This window comes from Microcaecilia unicolor, chromosome 4, assembly GCF_901765095.1.
Source record: "Microcaecilia unicolor chromosome 4, aMicUni1.1, whole genome shotgun sequence".
Taxonomy (NCBI): domain Eukaryota; kingdom Metazoa; phylum Chordata; class Amphibia; order Gymnophiona; family Siphonopidae; genus Microcaecilia; species Microcaecilia unicolor.
The window spans coordinates 22,784,633-22,807,872 of record NC_044034.1 but is presented as its reverse complement, the minus strand read 5'-3'; the positions used below and the strand labels follow the sequence as shown (position 1 = coordinate 22,807,872).

Genomic DNA, 23,240 nt, shown 5'->3' with positions numbered 1-23,240 from the left:
CCAGAGTTTGCTTTTGATCATGAGGGCCGAGAGAACAGAGGGTAAAGAGGGAAAAGCGAGATTTTGAAGCCTGCCTTCCCTGTTTCTTAGGCTGCTGCTATAACCATGAGGCTACTCCTCCGCTCTTTTAAAATATAATTTGTGGTCCGTTACCACTTGGCTCTTGTTTCTCAGTGTACCATGAGGTCTGTGAGGAGTTATGTTACTGACAGCACCATGAAACAAATCAGAGCTCTGCACTACTGTTATCTGGGCTGTACTGTACTGCACGGATATGCCAAAGGATTGCCAACTCACCGGTCCTTGAATATAACAGTACAAATTGCCATGGAATGAGGATATTCCCTTCTGCAACACTGAATTAGCTTACAGCAACTAATGCAGCAATTGTGCTGTGACTGACCAACACAATATTGCTCACTGCCTGTGAAACTCTTTGCTGGTTAGTCGGGGGGGGGGGGGGGGGGGGGGTCCAGTTTCAAGTCACTTGCCAGTGCACTGCCTGTGCTGTAGACATCAGACTGTTGTTACTGCAAAAAATCATAATACGAATTCTCAGATCTGTGCAGTTCAACGCATTTGTATTAGTAGAATCATTGTTTTTTGAATTAGCTACTCTACCTGTCTCTGTAAAATAATGTAAATAGCATGAGAAGCTGCAATGTACAGTAATCAATTCTTGTAATATTTTTTTTGTTACATTTGTACCCCGCGCTTTCCCACTCATAGCAGGCTCAATGCGGTTTACATATTATATACAGGTACTTATTTGTACCAGGGGCAATGGAGGGTTAGGTGACTTGCCCGGAGTCACAAGGAGCTGGAGTGGGAATCGAACGCAGTTCCTCAGGATCAAAGTCCACTGCACTAACCACTAGGCTACTCCTCCGCTAGCAACATTCCATGTAGAAGCCTGCCCTTGCAGATCAGCAACACGGCCGCACAGGCTTCTGTTTCTGTGAGTCTGACATACGTGCAGGACGTCAGACTCACAGAAACAGAAGCCTGTGTGGCGGCGTTGCTGATCTGCAAGGGCAGGCTTCTACATGGAATGCTGCTAGTGGAATAGCAACATTAACATTCCATGTAGAATCTCAATAGTAGCAACATTCCATCTAGAATCTACAAATAGTTTCAACATTCCATGCAGAATCTCAAATAGGGAAATAGGACTTGATATACCACCTTTCTGAGGTTTTTGCAACTACATTCAAAGCAGTTTACATACATTCAGATACTTATTTTGTACCAGGGGCAATGGAGGGTTAAGTGACTTGCCCAGAGTCACAAGGAGCTGCCTGCGCAGGGAATCAAACCCAGTTCCCCAGGACCAAAGTCCACCACACTAGCCACTAGGCCACAAGGAACTGTGACGCCCAGTTTCCCTCTTTGTCACAGACTACTGACCACCGTTGCCTCTAAGCTGTGCGGGAGTCCTCCACCTACAGGCCTGCCAGTGGGGGGTGCTGTTTCCCTATCACATTTTCAATAGTGAGGGAAAGGCAAGCTCTGCCAGACTCCAGGTAACCTGCCTCTCTCTAGCGTTTAAAAACATAGTATTGAAACACCAGCCCCTACTGGCAGCAATGCAGTTGGAGGAGGCCTGTTCAGCTTAGATGCTGGGAACAGTTCGACTGACCAATAGCAGGGCAGCTTGCAGAATACTTAGTGACATCACAAAGGCATCTGATGGTCTGGGAACAGAACTTTAATAACCTGTTCGCCTATCCTATATAATAAAATGCACCTCCAACATTCTGAAGCTGTCTGCATGGCTGAGGCATTCCTGCTCTCTGTATCCAACTCCTGAATTGACATCAAGTACTTCCGGGTTTGTCACAAGCAGAAGTGACCAACCACACGAGGTTTCTCGGCTTCAGAATGTTGGAGGTGCATTCTATTAAATATGATTGGTCAGTTCCTTGAAGCACAGCCAGAGTTCAGCGTCCTTCACAGTAACACTCAGACACCAGAGAGAGAGAGAGGGGGGGGCCTGACACCAGAGAGGGGGGAGGTATCTCTGTCACACACACACTCTCTCTCTCTCTCTCTCTCTCTCTCTCTCTCTCTCTCTCTCACAGTCAATGTCTTTCTCTCACTCTCACACACTGTCTCTCATACACTCTATGTCTCACACTGTATCACATTCACTCTCTATATGTCACACAGTCACTCACACACTCTCTTGCTCTCATACACTCAGTCTCACAGAGAGTCTGTGTCTTACACACACTCTTTCGCACACACTGTATCTGTGTGAAACACACTCTCACATTGTGTCTCACATACACACTTGCACACACTCTCATTCTCACACACACACTCTCTCTCTCACAGACACACTCGCACCAAGACTCACTCTCTCTCTCTCTCTCTCTCTCTCACACACACACACACGCACATTCACTCTCTCTCTCTCTCTCTCTCTCACACAGTCAGTCAATCTCACACACAGTCAATCTCACACATACTCTCTCAAACATACACACTCCGAGGAAAACCTTGCTAGCACCCGTTTCATTTGTGTCAGAAACGGGCCTTTTTTACTAGTAAGAAATTAAAACAAACTGATTCAGAATATCAGAATACACATACAAAGGGGTTTATGTGCTGATCTATGTTAGCTGTTTTATACAGGACTTACCTGCTGCATTAGCAAGTTCAAATTCAATTTATTTTCCTATCTGGAAAAATCATTGCAAGATATCTAAGTGGTTTACAATTTAATATAACAGGGAAAATATAAACAGAAAACATAAAGTACCAATAGGGCAAAAGGAAAATGTAAGAAGAAAAAAACATAGACAATAGTTAAGGGAGCAGGGAGATTGGAGAGGATGAAAGGAGTTATTGACAAAGTCAACATGGATCTAGTGAAGGGAAATCTTGCCTCACCAATCTACTACATTTCTTTGAAGGGGTGAACAAACATGTGGATAAAGGTGAGCCGGTTGATATTGTGTATCTGGATTTTCAGAAGACGTTTGACAAAGTACCTCATGAAAGACTCCAGAGGAAATTGGAGAGTCATGGGATAGGAGGTAGTGTTCTATTGTGGATTAAAAACTGGTTAAAAGATAGAAAACAGAGATTAGGGTTAAATGGTCAATATTCTCAGTGGAGAAGGGTAGTTAGTGGGGTTCCTCAGGGGTCTGTGCTGGGACCGCTGCTTTTTAACATATTTATAAATGACCTAGAGATGGGAGTAACTAGTGAGGTAATTAAATTTGCTGATGACACAAAGTTATTCAAAGTCGTTAAATCGTGGGAGGATTGTGAAAAATTACAAGAGGACCTTACGAGACTGGGTGACTGGGCGTCTAAATGGCAGATGACGTTTAATGTGAGCAAGTGTTAAGTGATGCATGTGGGAAAGAGGAACTCAAATTATAGCTACGTCATGCAAGGTTCCACGTTAGGAGTCACGGACCAAGAAAGGAACCTAGGTGTCGTCGTTGATGATACGCTGAAACCTTCTGCTCCGTGTGCTGCTGCGGCTGAGAAAGCAAATAGAATGTTAGGTATTATTAGGAAAGGAACGGAAACCAAAAATGAGGATGTTATAATGCCTTTGTATCGCTCCTTTTTGGTGCTGCTTTTAACTCCTAACCCTTATTCACTTCTTCAGAACCCTTATTTTATCATCCTCACTTTAATATTCCCTTATCTCTTATTTGTCCTTTTTGTCTGTCCTAATTAGATTGCAAGCTCTGTCGAGCAGGGACTGTCTCTTCCTGTTCAAGTGTACAGTGCTGCGTACGTCTAGTAGCTCTATAGAAATTATAGGTAGTAGTAGTCTTTGGGATTCCGGAATCTTGCTACATTGGGATTCCGGAATCTTGCTACTCTTTGTCCTTATCCCTTATTTGTCCTGTTTGTCTGTCTTGATTAGATTGTAAGCTCTGTCGAGCAGCGACTGTCTCTTCATGTTCAAGTGTACAGCGCTGCGTACGTCTAGTAGCGCTATAGAAATGATAAGTAGTAGTAGTAGTACATTTGTCTGTTATCCCATAGGAACTGCAAAACCTGATAGCACGTAGGGATCCTTTTACAAAGCTGTGGTAGAAAGTGGCCTTAGCGTGTCCTTACACAGGTCTTTCCCGCATGCAAAGGCCACTTCTACCACAGCCAGAAAAGGGTCCAATTTCCAAAGTCATAGCCATGCACTAATGTTGAGAAAATTCCAAATGCCCATCACAAACAAGGAGTAAGAGGGTGCAAAACGTTTATTCGCCAAAATAAACTGACCCAAAAGACCCTACACAGGCCGTGTTTCGGCGACAAGCCTTCTTCAGGGGTCAATATGGTTTAGGTAAATCAGCATCGCAGTGTGTGAAATCCGTTAAAATACTGTGTGCCTTGGAAAGCGGTCTCTCTGCACATATAAGCTACGCTCAGCACTGTTTTTTTTTATCTCAAAGCACAAAGGTCTTCTTTAAGATCCCCCCCCCCCCCCCCCCAGGACTCTACATCAGAGTTCAAGCTTTAAATTTAGGATTCTTATGGAGCCAGGATTTGATACATACATGGCTATCCCGGAAACATCTTTTGCCGGCTTCCTGCTTTTAATATACCTAAAAAACATTTTTACTATGCATTTTTGCCTCCAACGCAATCTTTTTTTCAACGTCCCTCTTTGCCTCTTCTTCTTAAGCTCCCTTGCACCTACTGTCACTCTATTTTCCACTCTGTATATATTCCCGGAGTTGGTACTCTCCTTTCCGGAACCTGTAAGCCCCATTGAGCCTACTGCTATGCGGGAAAATGTGGGATACAAATGTAATAAATAAATAAATAAAATAGAGAACACTAAAGACTCCTGAGGCAGGCCTGTGACCGAAACACAGATCTATGTCGAGTATGCAATAAAGTTCATTTTTGTTCACATCTACCCGTTCAACTCCACTCATTATTTTATAGACCTCTATCATATCTCCCCTCAGCCGCCTTTTCTCCAAGTATATCAGACTCCTTTTGTAGAAGATTATAAGAGAAAAACAGACATATCTGAAAACATTGATTCAGAGCCCTGTTTACTAAGCCATGCTGTAGGCATGCTAGTGTTTTTAGAACATGCTAATGCTAGAGACACCCATATATTCCTATGGGTGTCTCTAGTGTTAGCACACGCTAATTTTTAGCGCATGTTAAAAACGCTAGCACATCTTTCAATTTTTTGAGTGGAGGAGTGGCCTAGTGGTTAGGTTGGTGGACTTTGGTCCTGGGGAACTGAGGAACTGAGTTCAATTCCCACTTCAGGCACAGGCAGCTTCTTGTGACTCTGGGCAAGTCACTTAACCCTCCATTGCCCCATGTAAGCCGCATTGAGCCTGCCATGAGTGGGAAAGCGCAGGGTACAAATGTAACAAAAATAAAATAGATACTATTGGAGATTCTACATGGAATGCTAATCCACTAGCAACATTCCATGTAGAAGGCTGCACAGGCTTCTGTTTCTGTGAGTCTGACATCAGACTCACAGAAGCAGAAGCCTGCACGGCCACATTGGTGATCTGCAAGGGCCGACTTCTACATGGAATGTTGCTAGTGGAATAGCAACATTCCATGTAGAATCTCAAATAGTAGCAACAGTGGAGGAGTGGCCTAGTGGTTAGGGTGGTGGACTTTGGTCCTGAGGAACTGAGTTGGATTCCCACTTCAGGCACAGGCAGCTCCTTGTGACTCTGGGCAAGTCACTTAACCCTCCATTGCCCCATGTAAGCTGCATTGAGCCTGCCATGAGTGGGAAAGCGAAGGGTACAAATGTAACTAAAATAAAATATCTGTGTAGCAGCACAGAGTGGAAGATTTTGGTTCTGAATCCAAATTAGGTGACGGTTTTTCCAATGGCAGGGCAGCAAGTCACCCTACATTCCCTATGTCTCTGCATTAATAGTGGATGTGTATAATCTGTCATGAAGACATCAAGCTCTTTGGTGAAATTTTCATGGAACACAGTATTCCACTAGGTGGCAGCAGCAGCGAAGCAAACCAGGAATAGGAAATAGCAAATGAATGCAACATTTATCTATTAATTAGGATTTATTTTACTGCCTTTTTGAAGGAATTCACTCAAGGCAGTGTACAGTAAGAATAGATCAAACATGAGCAATAGGCAATTGCAGCAGTAAAAATATTCAAATAGCAATACAAAGTATGGCATAGTACAGTACTTACAATGTCAACACAATACGTAATAGAACATTTAAATAGACAGCGTAGGGTATAAGCAAAGATGGAACATGTGGAGGGGCATAATTGAACGAAAACGTCTATCTCCATGGGCATTTATCTCCGAGAACGGGTCCGTGAAGGGGCGGACCGAACCGTATTTTGAAAAAAAATAGACGTCCATGTTTTATTCGACAATTTGTGAGCTGGGCGTTTTTGTTTTTCAGCGATAATGGAAAATGAAAGCGCCCAGCTCAAAAACGAATAAATCCAAGGCATTTGTTCGTGGGAGGGGCCAGGATTCGTAGTGTACTGGTCCCTCTCACATGCCAGGACACCAACCGGGCACCCTAGGGGGCACTTTTACAAAAACAAAAAAAAAGGTAAAAGAGCTCCCAGGTGCATAGCACCCTTCCCTTGTGTGTTGAGCCCCCCAAATCCCCCTCAAAACCCACTGCCCACAAGTCTACACCATTACTATAGCCCTAAGGGGTGAAGGGGGGCACCTACATGTGGGTACAGTGGGTTTGGGGGGGGGGGGTTGGACGACTAAGCATTAAGCAGCACAATTGTAACAGGTAGGGGGGGATGGGCCTGGGTCCACCTGCCTGAAGTCCACTGCACCCCCTAACAACTGCTCCAGGGACCTGCATACTGCTGCCAGGGAGGTGGGTATGACATTTGAGGGTGAAAATAAAAAGTTGTGAAACATCATGTTTTGTGGTGGGAGGGGGTTAGTGACCACTGGGGGAGTCAGGGGAGGTCATCCCCGATTCCCTCTGGGGGTAATCTGGTCATTTAGGGCACTTTTGGGGCCTTATTCGTGAAAAAACAGGGTCCAGGAAAAGTGCCCTAAATTCTAGCTACAAATGCATACTTTTTTTCCATTATCGGCGAAAGGCGCCCATCTCTGTTCGGGTGATAACCATGCCCCAGTCCCGCCTTCACCACGCCTCCGACATGCCCCCGTCAACTTTGTACGCTTCCACGATGGAGTGCAGTTGAAAACGTCCAAGTTCGGCTTTCGATTATACCGCGTTATTCGTTTTTGTGAGATAAACGTCCATCTCCCGATTTAGGTCGGAACTTGGGCGTTTTTCTCGTTCGATTATAAGCAGGAGAGTATACTGTTGACATTATACCTCTAAGAAAGAAGGAAACCATAAGTCATTCATATTTAGGGTAATAACCAGTAAATAACCCCACTAAATAATTGAGATCCAGATGGTCTAGGGGTGAAGAACAGTACCACGGAAGATATAAAACTTATTCATGAAGTCATACGCCCCCATCAACTTTGTATGCTTCCGCGATGGAGTGCAGTTGAAAACGTCCAAAATCGGCTTTCCATTATACCGATTTATTCGTTTTTGTGAGATAAACATCTATCTCCCGATTTGGGTCGAAATTTAGGCGTTTTTCTCTTTCAATTATAAGGTGGATAGGGCTCCTTTTACTAAGCTGTGTTAGGCTGCACACGCGCCCAACGCATGCCAAAATGAACTTACCGCCTGACTGCTGCGTGCCTCTTGCGGTAATTTCATTTTTGGTTCAAGTCCGCTACGCGCATCCGGAAAATATTTTTTTAATTTCGGATGCGAGTAGCAGACGCGCACCAAGTGGCATCTGATGTGTGTAGGTCCTTACCGCACAGATTCCTTACCGTTAGGTCTATGGCTGGCAGTAAGGTCAGACACCCAAAATGTACGCGAGGCCATTTTGATTTTGCCGCACATCCATTTTCGGCAAAATTTTTAAACAGGCATTTTAGATTTATGTGCTGAAAAATATTTCTGCACGCAGCCAAAACCCGCACCTACACTATCGCAAGCCACTTTTTACCGCGGCTTAGTAAAAGGACCCCATAGATAGGTAAGAAAGTAATAGGAGTTAGAAAATCAGGTCATTAATGAAACTAGAATTTTAGTTAAAGCAAGCATAAAAATAAATCAAACTGCTAGATTTTAGGATTGCTTTTTTAGACTGTCTAGGTAGGAACTGAAGAAACAAAACCACAATAGGGGAATACGTAAATACTAGGAAAGAAGGCCCGTTTCTCAGAGCAATGAAACGGGCGCTAGCTGTTTTTGGTGGGGGGGGGGGGGGGGTGTGACTGACATACGGAGAACAGTGGCGATTTTCCTGGGCCGCCCTCGACGTCATCGCGTTTTGACACAAGGGCGGAGCACAGGTACAGTAATAAAACTCACCCTCAACGTTTGCTCCGCCCTCGATGTCATGACGTTTGACGCGAGGGCGGGGCCCGGTGGCTTCACCACCACGAACCTTCGAACCTGAAGGAACTGAAGTCAGTGGCTTGGCTTCACTGACGTCAGTGTCCTCAGAACGTTGAGGGTGAGTTTTATTATAGTAGATGACAAAAGAGAAAATATCCCCAACCACTCAAACAAAAGGGATGAAAACAAATAATAATTTTGGGAGGAAAAAGGTGACTCTCAGTTATCTAAGCTATGACGTTTCCAGCTTCTAAAGCTTACTAGGAGAGCAAGGATTCTGAGCAATTTTGTTTCATGCTTTAGCATTTGATGCCTAGATACATCCTCGAGTCACCTATTCCATGTGTATATAACGGTGAAATTAATTAAACCATCCCAAAATCAAATACAGTGTCCCCAAAAAAGCAAAAGAAAAAGACTCTAAACTAATAAATAAAACAAAACAATTCTCAATAATGGAGAGTCTAAAATACTTATCTCAAAGTTCAAAAACTCTCCAACCTTTGTATGTGGTGGTGCTTTTTTTTTTTTTTTAAATAAAGCTTTATTTTACGCTTATTTGGCTGCTGGAGGTCTTTTGTTCCACTCCCTACTCTTGTTTTCTGTTGTCTTGGTCCATATATAAGGGTTTGTTTCCTGACTTTTTTTGGTATGGCCTGAATTTAGGAGCCACTTTCAGAATTACCACCTAAACATTTTCTCCATAGATATGTGTAACCTCCTTTTTATTGACCTAACTTAATGTATCATAAGTACATATGTACATAAATGTTGCCATACTGGGACAAACCGAAGGTCCGTCAAGCCCAGCATCCTGTTTCCAACAGTGGCCAATCCAGGTCACAAGTACCTGGCAAGATCCCAAAACGGTATATTTTATGCTGCTTATCCCAGAAATAAGCAGTGGATTTTCCCCAAGTCCATTTTAATAATTGTCTATTGGACTTTTCCTTTAGGAAGCCATCTAAACGTTTTTAAACCCCGCTAAGCTAACTGCTTTTACGACATTCTCTGGCAACTTAGTAACATAGTAGTTGATGGCAGAAAAAGACCTGCACGGTCCATCCAGTCTGCCCAACAAGATAACTCATATTTGCTGCTTTTTGTGTATACCCTACTTTGATTTGTACCTGTGCTCTTCAGGGCACAGACCGTATAAGTCTGCCCAGCACTATCCCCGCCTCCCAACCACCAGCCCCTCCTCCCAACCACCGGCTCTGGCACAGACCGTATAAGTCTGCCCAGCACTATCCCTGCCTCCCAACCACTTCCCACCACCGGCTCTGGCACAGACCGTATAAGTCTGCACAGCACTATCCCCGCCTCGCAACCACCAGCCCCGCCTCCCGATCTTGACTAAGCTCCTGAGGATCCATTCCTTCGGCACAGGATTCCTTTATGCTTATCCCAGCCATGTTTGAATTCTGTTACCGTTTTCATTTCCACCACCTCCCGCGGGAGGGCATTCCAAGCATCCACTACTCTCTCCATGAAAAAATACTTCCTGACATTTTTCTTGAGTCTGCCCCTCTTCAATCTCATTTCATGTCCTCTCGTTCTACCATCTTCCCATCTCCGGAAAAGGTTCGTTTGCGGATTAATACCTTTCAATATTTGAACGTCTGTATCATATCACCCCTGTTTCTCCTTTCCTCCAGAGTATACATGTTTAGTTCAGCAAGTCTCTCCTCATACGTCTTGTAACGCAAATCCCATACCATCCTCGTAGCTTTTCTTTGCACCGCTTCAATTCTTTTTACATCCTTAACAAGATATGGCCTCCAAAACTGAACACAATACTCCAAGTGGGGCCTCACCAACGACTTATACAGGGGCATCAACACCCCCTTTCTTCTGCTGGTCACACCTCTCTCTATACAGCCTAACAACCTTCTAGCTACGGCCACCGCCTTGTCACACTGTTTCGTCGCCTTCAAATCTTCAGATACTATCACCCCAAGATCCCTCTCCCCATCTGTACCTATCAGACTCTCCCAGCCTAACACATACGTCTCCCGTGGATTTCTATTCCCTAAGTGCATCACTTTGCATTTCTTCGCATTGAATTTTAATTGCCAAACCTTAGACCATTCTTCTAGCTTCCGTAGGTCCTTTTTCGTGTTTTCCACTCCCTCCCGGGTGTCCACTCTGTTACAGATCTTAGTATCATCCGCAAATAGGCAAACTTTACCTTCTAACCCTTCGGCAATGTCACTCACAACAAATTCCAGAGTTTAATTACACACCGAGTGAAGAAATATTTTCTCTCATTTGTTTTAAAATTTACTACTTTGTTGCTTCATTGCGTGCCCCCTAGTCAGGTTTGGAGAGTTAAGTGAAGAAACAGTGCAGTTACACTGGCTTTAAATAGTACAAATTCCTTTCAGCCTTGGGCTGTCTGCATGTTTTTACATCCCAGTGAAAAGGAGTGGGATAGACAGAGAGGTAATGGGACTATAACTATTTTAACTGCATTGTTTCTTCACTATCTGATGAAGAGAGGATAACTCTCCCACGTTTGCCAAAGATACATCAAGTTAGCCCGATAAAAAGATCTCACCTATAGCTGGTTGCTGATCCTTCTTTCTACTTATCCATTTAGACTAACACAGCAACCACAATTCTCTCCCCGTAGACATAAAATAGGAAAACTCTCTTAATACATTCTAAAGCTGTGTCCGAGTCAAACATGACTATCATTCTCACTCAATCAATGAAAGGCTCTTTCCTGTATCACTGGAGCCAAATAATCTTTAGTGCTCAAACCTTACCAAGTTTTAAATAGTACTAAAAACAAAACACTTACATAAGTACATAATGTTACACGCCCTCCCTGGTAAGGTAGGCAATGTCGGCTGCAGGTTCTCTGAGGGTTAGTTGTCAGTAGTCGTGACTCGCCCTCAGGAACACTCTGCCCAAACTGGAAGGGGGTACAAATCAACTAACCTTGTCTCCCATCCTCAAAGGGCGGGAGAGGAACAAAAAACTAAATTTAGGATAGACTCTGAATTTGAAGGAGACCAATTCAAATAATTGCAAAATATAAATTTTATTGATGTCCAATAATTATTATTATACCTTTTAAACAACAAAACTTTGTATCTAACTTAGCTCTAAACATTTAAACAACATTTCAATTGCTTCACTTCAACATCATCATTCTCCCTTTTCTAGACAGACTAATCTGGACTCTATGCATCACCATCAGATAAGTTCCTTTTCATACATTTACCCTTTTTAATCATCAACCTGTTGCAACAGCTATTTATTTTCTTTATCTATTTTCTTCCCTGAAATTAGGAAGAATTTGATATTTTGTGTCCTTTTTGTTTCCCTAGGTTACCCGGACTCTCTCTCAGGTAAGTATTGCTTCAAAGTCTATTTCACTTTTACTAAGCTGTCCTTCTCCTTCTGGAATTGATGCAGCTTCGAACTTTCTTGCGTGGGGGCCCGATCACCTCTCCTCCAGCACTGCTTTCACGTCTCTCTTCCTCCTACACCTTACTCTTAATTAAATAAAATAGGAAAGAAAACCCTTTCCCCCTACTTTATCATATACCACTATACTAAATGCCTTTTAAATGGAATCTCAAATACTGGGGATAATAACTATCATAAATAAAAATAGCCAAAGGCACCTCACTTCCAGGCCTATACTATTACTTGTGCTTCCCTAAACTGGAAGGGTATATTCACTATATACATGCACTCCAATTCAATCACCTCATTCAAACTATTATTCACACATTTTCCTGATATTTCCCCTTTCAGAACAGTATCAGACTTTCATTTTCATGTACCCAACACTCTTCTCAGATCCCTATTACCTCCCTAGTAATTCCTCCGCTCAGACACCAAGCACCACACATCCACTCTTTCCAACAGACTTCACCCTTCTCCCTTTAATATCTCCTCTCTAGACACTCACTCACATGTATTCACCCCTTTCCCAATCCTAACTCAGCATATATATATCTTTCTCCACCTCAATCAGCACCAGCCTCACCCACACACAACCTCTCTCACCGCAGCACCAACTCCTTCTGGCCACTCTCACACTCAAAAATACATATACTCTCTTCCTCTGTTTCTGCCCAACTTTCAACTGACCAGCAAGCTGTCGCCAAGGCAACCAGGTCTCAGCTTGCTCAGCTGTTGTTCCAGAGTCATGTCACTATAGAACTCTGGAGGAGCCCAGTTAAGATTATTTTAACCCCTAGGTTACATTCGCCCATAGTTTAAAAATGAATATTGTCCCCAATATTCCTTTCCCACACCTACCAATCAGCACAATGACATTCTCACTTCTCACCCCGCATACTTTTTCCAATCAGACATTCCATAAAACCGATACCCTTCCATCCCCAGACTAGCCAACCCACACAAACATATCTAAATCACACTATCATCACTCACTCCTATGGCACTGGCTATATCAGTGATCTCTATCTTACAAGGTAGGCCTAAACCTTTGATCTTCTAAGACCATTCTTATTTATGCCAAAACATTGTCTCCAACTTAACAATTTTGTAATTTTCCAACACTTGTACATACATGTAAACTCAGACTTTTGATTATTCTTTTATCAAAAATCCGTTACATTTCTTCACACTGGTAGTATGTCATGTATCAACTTTTCCCACTTAACCCAAAACAAAATGTTCAGCTAGGTAAGGAGAACAAATTCCCTTATTAGTTCTTGCTGAACTCCTTATTGTTTCCACATTTTCTGTAACATTAGGGGCAAAAATAGCTTCCGTGTAAATTATATACCCACAGTTGTTCTTTTCTGTTACAACATTATCATCATATACTTCATCCTTTTTAATAACTTCCCTTCGAGTCTGTGGTTCAATATCAGGTTCCACCCCATCCAAAATATATCTCTTTACTGAATTACGATGGACTGTTTTTTTCACCATCCTCCTCATTTCCAATCTTAATGACATTGGAGTTGTCCCCATAGATGGCAATAACTCTATAAGGTCTAGCCTCCCAAATGTCCTGTATTTTGTGCCTCCCAGAAAATCTCTGTCTCCGAAGCAGTACCCACTCTCCCACTTGGATTAGCTCCGCCCTTGCCTCCTGGTTATTATAATGACCTGCCAGCCCCAACTGGTAAGGTGTCTCGGCAAGGGATCTATCACAAACTTCTAGATGTATCTTTTGCAATGAGAGACAAGCTTCATAGTTCTTGATTGCCTGTGAATAGCTTTCAGATTCCACACCGACCATACCTCCCCAAGCTTCAAATAGGCTGAGTAGCAAGTAACCATGCTTCTTTGATTTTCCTCTTTCCATAGATGACTTTGGCTGACTCTAGCATCTCCCCGGCCAGGTGCAGATTTCCAACCTCATCCTCTTGCTTCAGCTTACTCTCTTTCCCTGCCTTCTCTTCTGCACTTGCAGTTACTTCAGGTTTCACGTTATTGGTTTTATTCCTTCCCACCAGAACAGTATTCATCACTGTCCCTTCATCCATTTCCTCTTTAAGGCAAGGGCTGTTATCCGCCACTGCACCTCGTGACACAGATGTCATTTTGTCATCAGCTGTCTCTTGATTTCCTGATATAGCCTTATGTCTCTCAGGTTTAGAAGGCACCCCCATCTCTTCTGTGCTCTCAGCAGCTCTTTCACTATCTGGCAGCAATTTTGTTTGACAAATTCTAGACACCTCCACTCTCTCCTCAGACAAGTCTTTCTCTTTCATTTTTTTTATAGTAGCATTTAACAAGGCTTCACTGCTTTCCACAGCTTCTATCATGCCTTTTGTTCCAACCTTGCTTTGTTCTTTATTCACATTGCTCACAGATTCTGCTGAACCTATCTCCGCCATTTGCTCTCTGTCTGGGAGAACATCTTGTACTCTCACATTGATCTTCCGGACGGAAACATTTCCTCGCCGTAGTGGAACCCAGGTATTGGCTATCATAGACTTCTTGGGTAAGTTCGTCCTTCTAGAACCCAAACCCAGTACCGCTCCTGCACTCGTCCGTATCTGTTGGCCCTTTCTCATCAGGATCTTTTCCGACCTTGCAGGTATGATTTTCCTCACGTTTCCCTGCAGCTTTCCCGCCCCATCAGATTCCCTGATCTTGGTGGAATGCCTCTGAGAAATCTTGGTCAGAATACCCTCAATCTTCACTGGTTCCAGAGTGAAGCATGAGAGATCCTTGAATAGGCCCTCTAGATGCTGGAGGACATTCATCCCTATGATTCCCTGGAAGGAATGATTCTCAGTTTGTCCATTGCAGAAGTTGTTTCTCATAACAAAGATATATCTCCTTGGTATTAACTGTCCCAAACACTGGACATCAGCGTCGATGTAACCCAAGACTGGCAATTCCATCCCATTCACAGCCACAAGAGTCAATTTACTTGCATCTTTCAGGCATTCAGAATTTTTGAAATTCTTGTAAAAGAAACTGGCCAGTATTGTCGAAACGTTGGAGCCAGTATCAACAGTACATAGGGTATCCACCCCATCAATCTTAACCTTCAATAATGGGCTCGAGCCTATAGCCCTCTCTCCAAAATGTTGTTCGTCACCTTCCTCCTCTTTATTGACACGCCTCTGCATTCTCACCGTAGTTTTAACATCAGACGGTCCCGACACTTCACAGGTATTTCTCGGTTTCACATATTCTCCACTGGTACTGGGCATTGCTGGCTCGCTTTTACCTTCCCTCAGATAAGGTCTATTCATCCTCTCACTCTGGCAGTTTCGCGCTATGTGCCCAGGCTCCTGACATCGATAGCAGATCAACTCTCCATTGGTTCTTGACTCTCTCTCCTATTGGGATTGTATCCTGAATACCTTCTCTCCTGGAAATTGGGGTATCTCAGACTTTCCCGTTCTCTCCTCTGCCATTCCCATTCCTCTTCTTGTCGTTCACATAAACGCGCAAACATATTTGTCATTTGCTGCATCATCACTTTCGCAGTCTCTTCAGGCCTACAAAAGTCTCCAGCCTCATCCCGACTCCTCTGCAATATTCTCTTAGAGAAGGATTCCCATGGAGCCAATCCTCTCTCTTCACCAGCCCAACGGATGGCCGCCTGCATCAACTCTGAGAAAGATAACACCGGGTTGTCCTCACTACGTTTAGAAATCTCTCTCTTCAAGCTCTCATCTCTCAAACCGATGACAAATTGCTCTTTAAGAGTTTCGTTGGGATTTCCCATACGACGTCTATCCCTCTTCATGATGGCATCCAGCTTCTCTTGCAAACGATAGGCGAAAACTAGGATCGACTCTTTTTCTCCTTGCCTCTGGTTGTAAAATTCTTGTATGCGCAACTCCAGGGCAACCTTGTCCCCATACACCTGCCGGAGTAGGTCGTAGATCTCCTCCACTGTACATTCCCTCAGGAGAGAATACTTTACAGTATCCAGAGCAATGCCTTTAAGGTGATCTCTGACAACCTCTACATGATCCTCCACTGGAACCCGCATGATTCTCAGTCTGGATTTCATCTTTTCGATCCAATCCTCCACTTTCATGTCATCTGGATCTCTAGCAAATCCGTGGAAATCCGGGACCGTCCGATCTTGAGGGATGACGACAGTGTGGGTCCAAATCTGAGGGGCGCGACCTCCTGTCGCTTCACCTTCCATGTTCTTTAGTTTTTCTTCAGAGAAGGGTAAGCCTCAAAAACAAAAGACCCCAGGAGAACACAAAACACAGGACACTTTTTTTTATTTTATTGCACAGCTTCTGCGAATTGGGCAATGAACTCTACAAGATTCTTCTCACCTGTAACAGACTCTCAGGGTTCACAGAATTTCATGCAATTACCCAAATATCCCCTGGTGGCACCCCAAATTCAGGAGCTATCCTGCCGACTATGCCAAATTTGTTACATGCCCTCCCTGGTAAGGCAGGCGATGTCAGCTGCAGGTTCTCTGAGGGTTAGTTGTCAGTAGTTGTGACTCGCCCTCAGGAACACTCTGCCCAAACTGGAAGGGGGTACAAATCAACTAACCTCGTCTCCCATTCTCAAAGGGCGGGAGAGGAACAAAAAACTAAATTTAGGATAGACTCTGAATTTGAAGGAGACCAATTCAAATAATTGCAAAATATAAATTTTATTGATGTCCAATAATTATTATTATACCTTTTAAACAACAAAACTTTGTATCTAACTTAGCTCTAAACATTTAAACAACATTTCAATTGATTCATTTCAACATCATAACAATGTTTTTTTGTATTCTCCCTTTTCTAGACAGACTAATCTGGACTCTATGCATCACCATCAGATAAGTTCCTTTTCATACATTTACCCTTTTTAATCATCAACCTGTTGCAACAGCTATTTATTTTCTTTATCTATTTTCTTCCCTGAAATTAGGAAGAATTTGATATTTTGTGTCCTTTTTGTTTCCCTAGGTTACCCGGACTCTCTCTCAGGTAAGTATTGCTTCAAAGTCTATTTCACTTTTACTAAGCTGTCCTTCTCCTTCTGGAATCGATGCAGCTTTGAACTTTCTTGCGTGGGGGCCCGATCACCTCTCCTCCAGCACCGCTTTCACATCTCTCTTCCTCCTACACCTTACTCTTAATTAAATAAAATAGGAAAGAAAACCCTTTCTCCCTACTTTCTTTATCATATACCACTATACTAAATGCCTTTTAAATGGAATCTCAAATACTGGGGATAATAACTATCATAAATAAAAATAGCCAAAGGCATCTCACTTCCAGGCCTATACTATTACTTGTGCTTCCCTAAACTGGAAGGGTATATTCACTATATACATGCACTCCAATTCAATCACCTCATTCAAACTATTATTCACACATTTTCCTGATATTTCCCCTTTCAGAACAGTATCAGACTTTCACTTTCATGTACCCAACACTCTTCTCAGATCCCTATTACCTCCCTAGTAATTCCTCCACTCAGACACCAAGCACCACACATCCACTCTTTCCAACAGACTTCACCCTTCTTCCTTTAATATCTCCTCTCTAGACACTCACTCACATGTATTCACCCCTTTCCCAATCCTAACTCTGCATATATATATATCTTTCTCCACCTCAATCAGCACCAGCCTCACCCACACACAACCTCTCTCACCGCAGCACCAACTCCTTCTGGCCAGTCTCACACTCAAAAATACATATACTCTCTTCCTCTGTTTCTGCCCAACTTTCAACTGACCAGCAAGCTGTCGCCAAGGCTACCAGGTCTCAGCTTGCTCAGCTGTTGTTCCAGAGTCATGTCACTATAGAACTCTTTTTTCTTTTCCCTCTGGAGGAGCCCAGTTAAGATTATTTTAACCCCTAGGTTACAATAAGTATTGCCATACTGGGAAAGACCATGCCCCTTAGTCCTAGTATTTTTGGAAAGCGTGGACAGACGCTTCACATCTACCCTTTCTACTCAACTCATTATTTTATAAACTTCTATCATATCTCCCCTCAGCCGCCTTTTCTCCAAGCTGAAGAGCCCTAGCTGCTTTAGCCTTTCCTCATAGGGAAGTCATCCCATCCCCTTTATCATTTTCGGTGCCCTTCTCTGCACCTTTTCTAATTCCACTATATCTTTTTTGAGATGCGGCGATCAGAATTGAACACAATATTCGAGGTGCGGTCGCACCATGGAGTGATACAAAGGTATTATAACATCCTCATTTTTGTTTTCCATTCCTTTCCTAAAAATACCTAACATTCTATTTGCTTTCTTAGCCGCAGCAACACACTGAGCAGAAGGTTTCAATGTACCATCAACGATGACACTTAGATCCCTTTCTTGGTCTGTGACTCCTAACGTGGAACCTTGCATGACGTAGCTATAATTCGAGTTCCTCTTTCCCACATGCATCACTTTGCACTTGCTCACATTAAACGTCATCTGCCATTTAGATGCTCAGTCTCCCAGTCTCGTAAGGTCCTCTTGTAATTTTTCACAATCCACCCGGGATTTAACGACTTTGAATAACTTTGTGTCATCAGCAAATTTAATTACCTTACTAGTTACTCCCATCTCTAGGTCATTTATAAATATGTTAAAAAGCAGCAGTCCTAGCACAGACCCCTGGGGAACCCCACTAACTACCCTTCTCCAATGAGAATACTGACCATTTAACACTACCTCCTATCCCATGACTCTCCAATTTCTTCTGGAGTCTTTCATGAGGTACTTTGTCAAACGTCTTCTGAAAATCCAGATACACAATATCAACCGGCTCACCTTTATCCACATGTTTGTTCACCCCTTCAAAGAAATGTAGTAGATTATGGAGGCAAGATTTCCCTTCACTAAATCCATGTTGACCTAGTCTAATTAATCCATGCTTTTGAATATGCTCTGTAATTTTGTTCTTTATAATAGTCTCTACTATTTTGCCCGGCACCGATGTCAGACTCACCGGTCTATAATTTCCCGGATCTCCTCTGGAACGTTTTAAAAAATCGGCGTTACATTGACCACCCTCCAATCTTCCGGTACCACGCTCGATTTTAAGGATAAATTACATATTACTAACAATAGCTCCACAAGTTCATTTTTCAGTTCTATCAGTACTCTGGGATGAATACCATCAGGTCCAGGAGATTTGCTACTCTTCAATTTGTAGAACTGCCCCATTACATCCTCCAGGTTTATAGAGAATTCACTCAGTTTTTCCAACTCGTCAGCTTCGAATACCATTTCTGGCACTGGTATCTCACCCAAATCTTCCTCGGTGAAGACTGAAGCAAAGAATTCATTTAATCTCTCCGCTATGGCTTTGTCTTCCTTGATCGCCCCTTTTACTCCTCGGTCATCTAGCAGTCCAGCCAATTCTTTTGCCGGCTTCCTGCTTTTAATATATGTGTTTTTGCATCCAACGCAATCTTTTTTTCGAAGTCCCTCTTAGCCTTCCTTATCAGCACTTTGAGTTTGACTTGACATTCCTTATGCTGTTTCTTATTATTTTCAGGCAGTTCCTTCTTCCATTTTCTGAAGGATTTTCTTTTAGTTCTAATGGCTTCCTTCACCTCACTTTTTAACCATGCCGGCTGTCGTTTGGTCTTCCGTCCTCCTTTTTTAATATGCAGAATATATTTGGCCTGGGCTTCCAGGATGGTGTTTTTGAACAGCATCTATGCCTGATGTAAATTTTTGTCCCTCGCAGCCATTTCTCAGTTTTATTTTTCACCGTTCTTCTCATGTTATCATAGTCTCCTTTTTTAAAGTTAAACGCTAATGTATTTGATTTCCTATGTATACTTACTTCAAAGCTAATACCATGCCATATTTTGTATTGTTACTTGAATATTTTTGTTTGATCTATTCTTACTGTACACTGCCTTGAGTGAATTCCTTCAAAAAGGCGGTAAATAAATCCTAATCAATAAAATAAATAAAATCTAATCATATTATGATCATTGTTATCAAGTGGCCCAGCACCATTACCTCCCACACCAGATCATGCACTCCACTAAGGACTAGGCCTAGATTTTTTCCTTCTCTTATCGGCTCCTGTACCAGCTGCTCCATAAAGCAGTCCTTGATTTTGTCAAGGAATTTTACTATAAAGGTTCCAGATGAGCAACATAGCACAACAAACTCATTTGGAGATTTATGTTTAAACAAAGGATAACATGTCACTACATGGTCATGAAATGCAGTTTATTTTCCTCAGTGAATCATTTTACTCAATGACATGATTAAGCCAAAGCCTGACTTGTTTACACTGAGAATACTTAAGGATTAAGTGGCTGTCGCTGTCCTCCACTATTTGAATTGTAAGCTAAGGCAGTATACAATTCAACACCGGCCTACAATATGAACCTGACTTTTAACAGACCTAATGCAGAGGCCTGGTACTGTGTAAAGGCCTCGAGGTACATGAGGAGTCATCCAGTCTGCTAAAAACAAAACACTCTACAGAGTGGCCTAGTGGTTAGAGTACCAGTCTTAGAATCCAGAGGTGGCCAGTTCAAATCCCACTGCTACTCCTTGTGATCTTGGGCAAGTCACTTAACCTTCCATTGCTTCAGGTACAAACTTAGATTATGAGCCCTCCAGGGGCAAAGAAATGTCTAGTGTACCTGAATGTAACTCACCTTGAGCTACTACTGAAAAAAGGTTATGAGCCAAAAAAAGAACTTGGACAATAACGTTATGTTGTTATCAGCATGGACGTCATTACAGGGACTTCAGGTCATCAAGATCCAAGACACTTGACACTAAGAAAAGTCTAAAGACCCCTTCCTTGAAGGTGTTATCAGTTAGCTGGCACCTGAGCTGTTATCTGTCGGAACCTCGGTAACAGCCATCAGTTGGTTCTGAGCCTGCCACCAGAATTAAGGCTCGTTAATCTGTGGTATCACCACCTGCTGCCTGTGTTCCTGAGTCCTGATTTATCATCAGTTCCTGTGCTGCCCCCTGACCCAGTGTCGTGAGTGGTACCTGTCAGATCTGAGCTGTTATCTCCTTAGTGGCTATGAGTGCCTGGGGGTGCTAGGTATCCTAATATTTTAGGATTAGGGGCATGGCTGGCCCAAGGCAAGATGCCGCCTAAGACAGAGATAAGATGCAACTCCCCCCTCCCCCCAGGCCAAGATGCTGCTCCCCACCCCATGCCGAGATGCCTCCCTATCCCGAGCTGAGATGCTGCCCCCCCCCCCTTCCTACCTCCAGCCCGTTCGCAGCATTTATCTTGTCAGTTCCAAACCTGAGCCTCTGACAAAACAGGAAGCTACATCAGAGAGGCGGCCGCAGTAAAAGGAAGAGGCGGGTGCCAGCGGTAGGGCAGCATATGGGAATCGCTGCCACTGCCGTGTTTGGAACATGTTAATGTAAATGCTGTGAAGGGGGAGATGCCGCCCCCCCGAAGAGTGGGGAGGTGCCGTTCCTGAAGAGTGCCACCTGAGGCCCCCACCTTAGGTGGCCTAATGGTCGGGCCGCCCCTGATTAGGGGAGTATTAGCATAATTCATTGTGTCTGATTACATCTATTATTGCCTGTTGCCAGTATGGTACAATAAACAGCTTTGAGTTCAGGCAGTTAAAGTGCTTTTAAGAATGAAATAAAAGGTGGGGGATTATACAGAAGAAAATGTACAGAAAAATTGAAAGTTTTTTGAAGGTTTCTTATTTATTTATTTATGACATTGATATCCCACAATATTCCCACCCATTGGCAGGCTCAATGTGGCTTACATAGTTTAGTTATGATATTGTCATTCCAGGATATCAGATACAATTAGTAATATGTAGAGATTAAGGGGAAGAAGAAGGAAGTGATTGGGTGGGTGGGTTTAGAAGGTGGACTTTCATAACTGGATGGATTGGTGAGGTGGATTGTTGGGGCTATGCAAACCTTTGGGCAGATAAAATGATCATATAAATTACAAAATCAGGGTCACATGTACTTGGATATTTCAATAAAAATCTCCTGCTCACCGGTACGACTAGCTGAATATAAAAGCTGCCTTAATCATAACAGGCTCCATTAGTGGAATATTGTATCATGAATAAGCCTACTTTTTCTTCTCTACTTTGTAGTGTTATTGATCAGGTACAGGAGGGCATGACTAATCCATAGAAGTACTACTACTACTATTAAACATTTCTATAGCGCTACTAGACTTACGCAGCGCTGTACAGATGAACATGAAAAGACAGTCCCTGCTCAACAGAGCTTACAATCTAAATTGGACAGACGAACAGACAGCTAGGGGTGGGGAAATTGCAGTGGTAGGGGTGATAAGTGAGGGTGTTGAGTAAGAGAGTCATGGTTAGGAGTCGAAAGCAGTAGCAAAGAGGTGGGCTTTAAGCCTAGACTTGAAGACAGCCAGAGACTGAGCCTGACGTACTGGCTCAGGGAATCTATTCCAGGCATAGGGAGCAGCGAGGTAGAAGGAACGGAGCCGGGAGTTAGCAGTGGGGGAGAAGGGGGACGACAGGAGACATTTACCCAGTGAACGGAGTTCACGGGGAGGAGTGTAGGGAGAGATGAGAGCGGAAAGGTACTGAGGAGCTGCGGAGTGGATGCACTTGTAGGTCAAAAGGAGAAGCTTTTATTACAAAGAGAACAACAATGGATCTTTGATTTAAACACTGAAGAACCGAGATGATCAAACCAGAAGACTGAGTGGAAAAGCTTCTTCTGATGTACAATATACAGTGAGCACAGCACAGGAAATGACATCATTATTTTCAGTTTTAAAAGAGAAGGTGTCCTGCGGCCATGTTAGGGGAACCTGGTGATGCTGGCAATATGCTGGCAAGTACTTGACTTTTTAAGCAATATTTTAGGTGTGTTTTTTTATCTGGATTACTGATATATTTAAGCACCAATAATTTATTTTATATGTTTTTTAAGTTGGACACTCATTGTTATGTTTTTTAGACAAATGATCCTGGACACCTTGAAACAACCACAGGTGAAACTTTGGCCACAGTTGGTGGGGTCTACAGCAAAAAATCTTTAAAGCACTTCGTTTTAAAGATAAGTCACGTGTTGAAATAATCATTTTTGTGGGTGACCAGTAAATCGGCATTGCACAAAGCCTGAATAGTTTCAATGGGGAGGTTTTTTACGCCTACGATGTTCTTGCCCGTTCATTCCTGTTACTAAGTAGAGTGAAGGTGGGGTTCTGAGGCTTTTTCCTCCCTATTACTATCATACTCTGCTGTTGTTTGTTTGATTTTATTTATTTATTTTATTTATGACATTTATATCCCACAATATTCCCGCCCATTGGCAGGCTCAATGTGGCGTACAGTAGTTAATAAGCAAACAGCAATATCAATAGTACAAAGTACAGTAGACAAGGTCACAGGTGGGAGAGAGAAAGAACTGATGAGGAAAAGGAAGAGAGGGTAGGTG

At 43.0% G+C, this 23,240-nt stretch overlaps 1 long non-coding RNA gene across 1 annotated transcript; it reads left to right on the top strand.

Moving 5' to 3' along the window:
- The first annotated feature begins 472 nt into the window (after nucleotides 1-472).
- Nucleotides 473-21,973, top strand: LOC115467836. Its single transcript, XR_003941768.1, has 3 exons — nucleotides 473-587; nucleotides 3,394-3,397; nucleotides 21,957-21,973. It is a non-coding gene; the product is annotated as an uncharacterized LOC115467836 (long non-coding RNA).
- The last annotated feature ends 1,267 nt before the right edge of the window (nucleotides 21,974-23,240 follow it).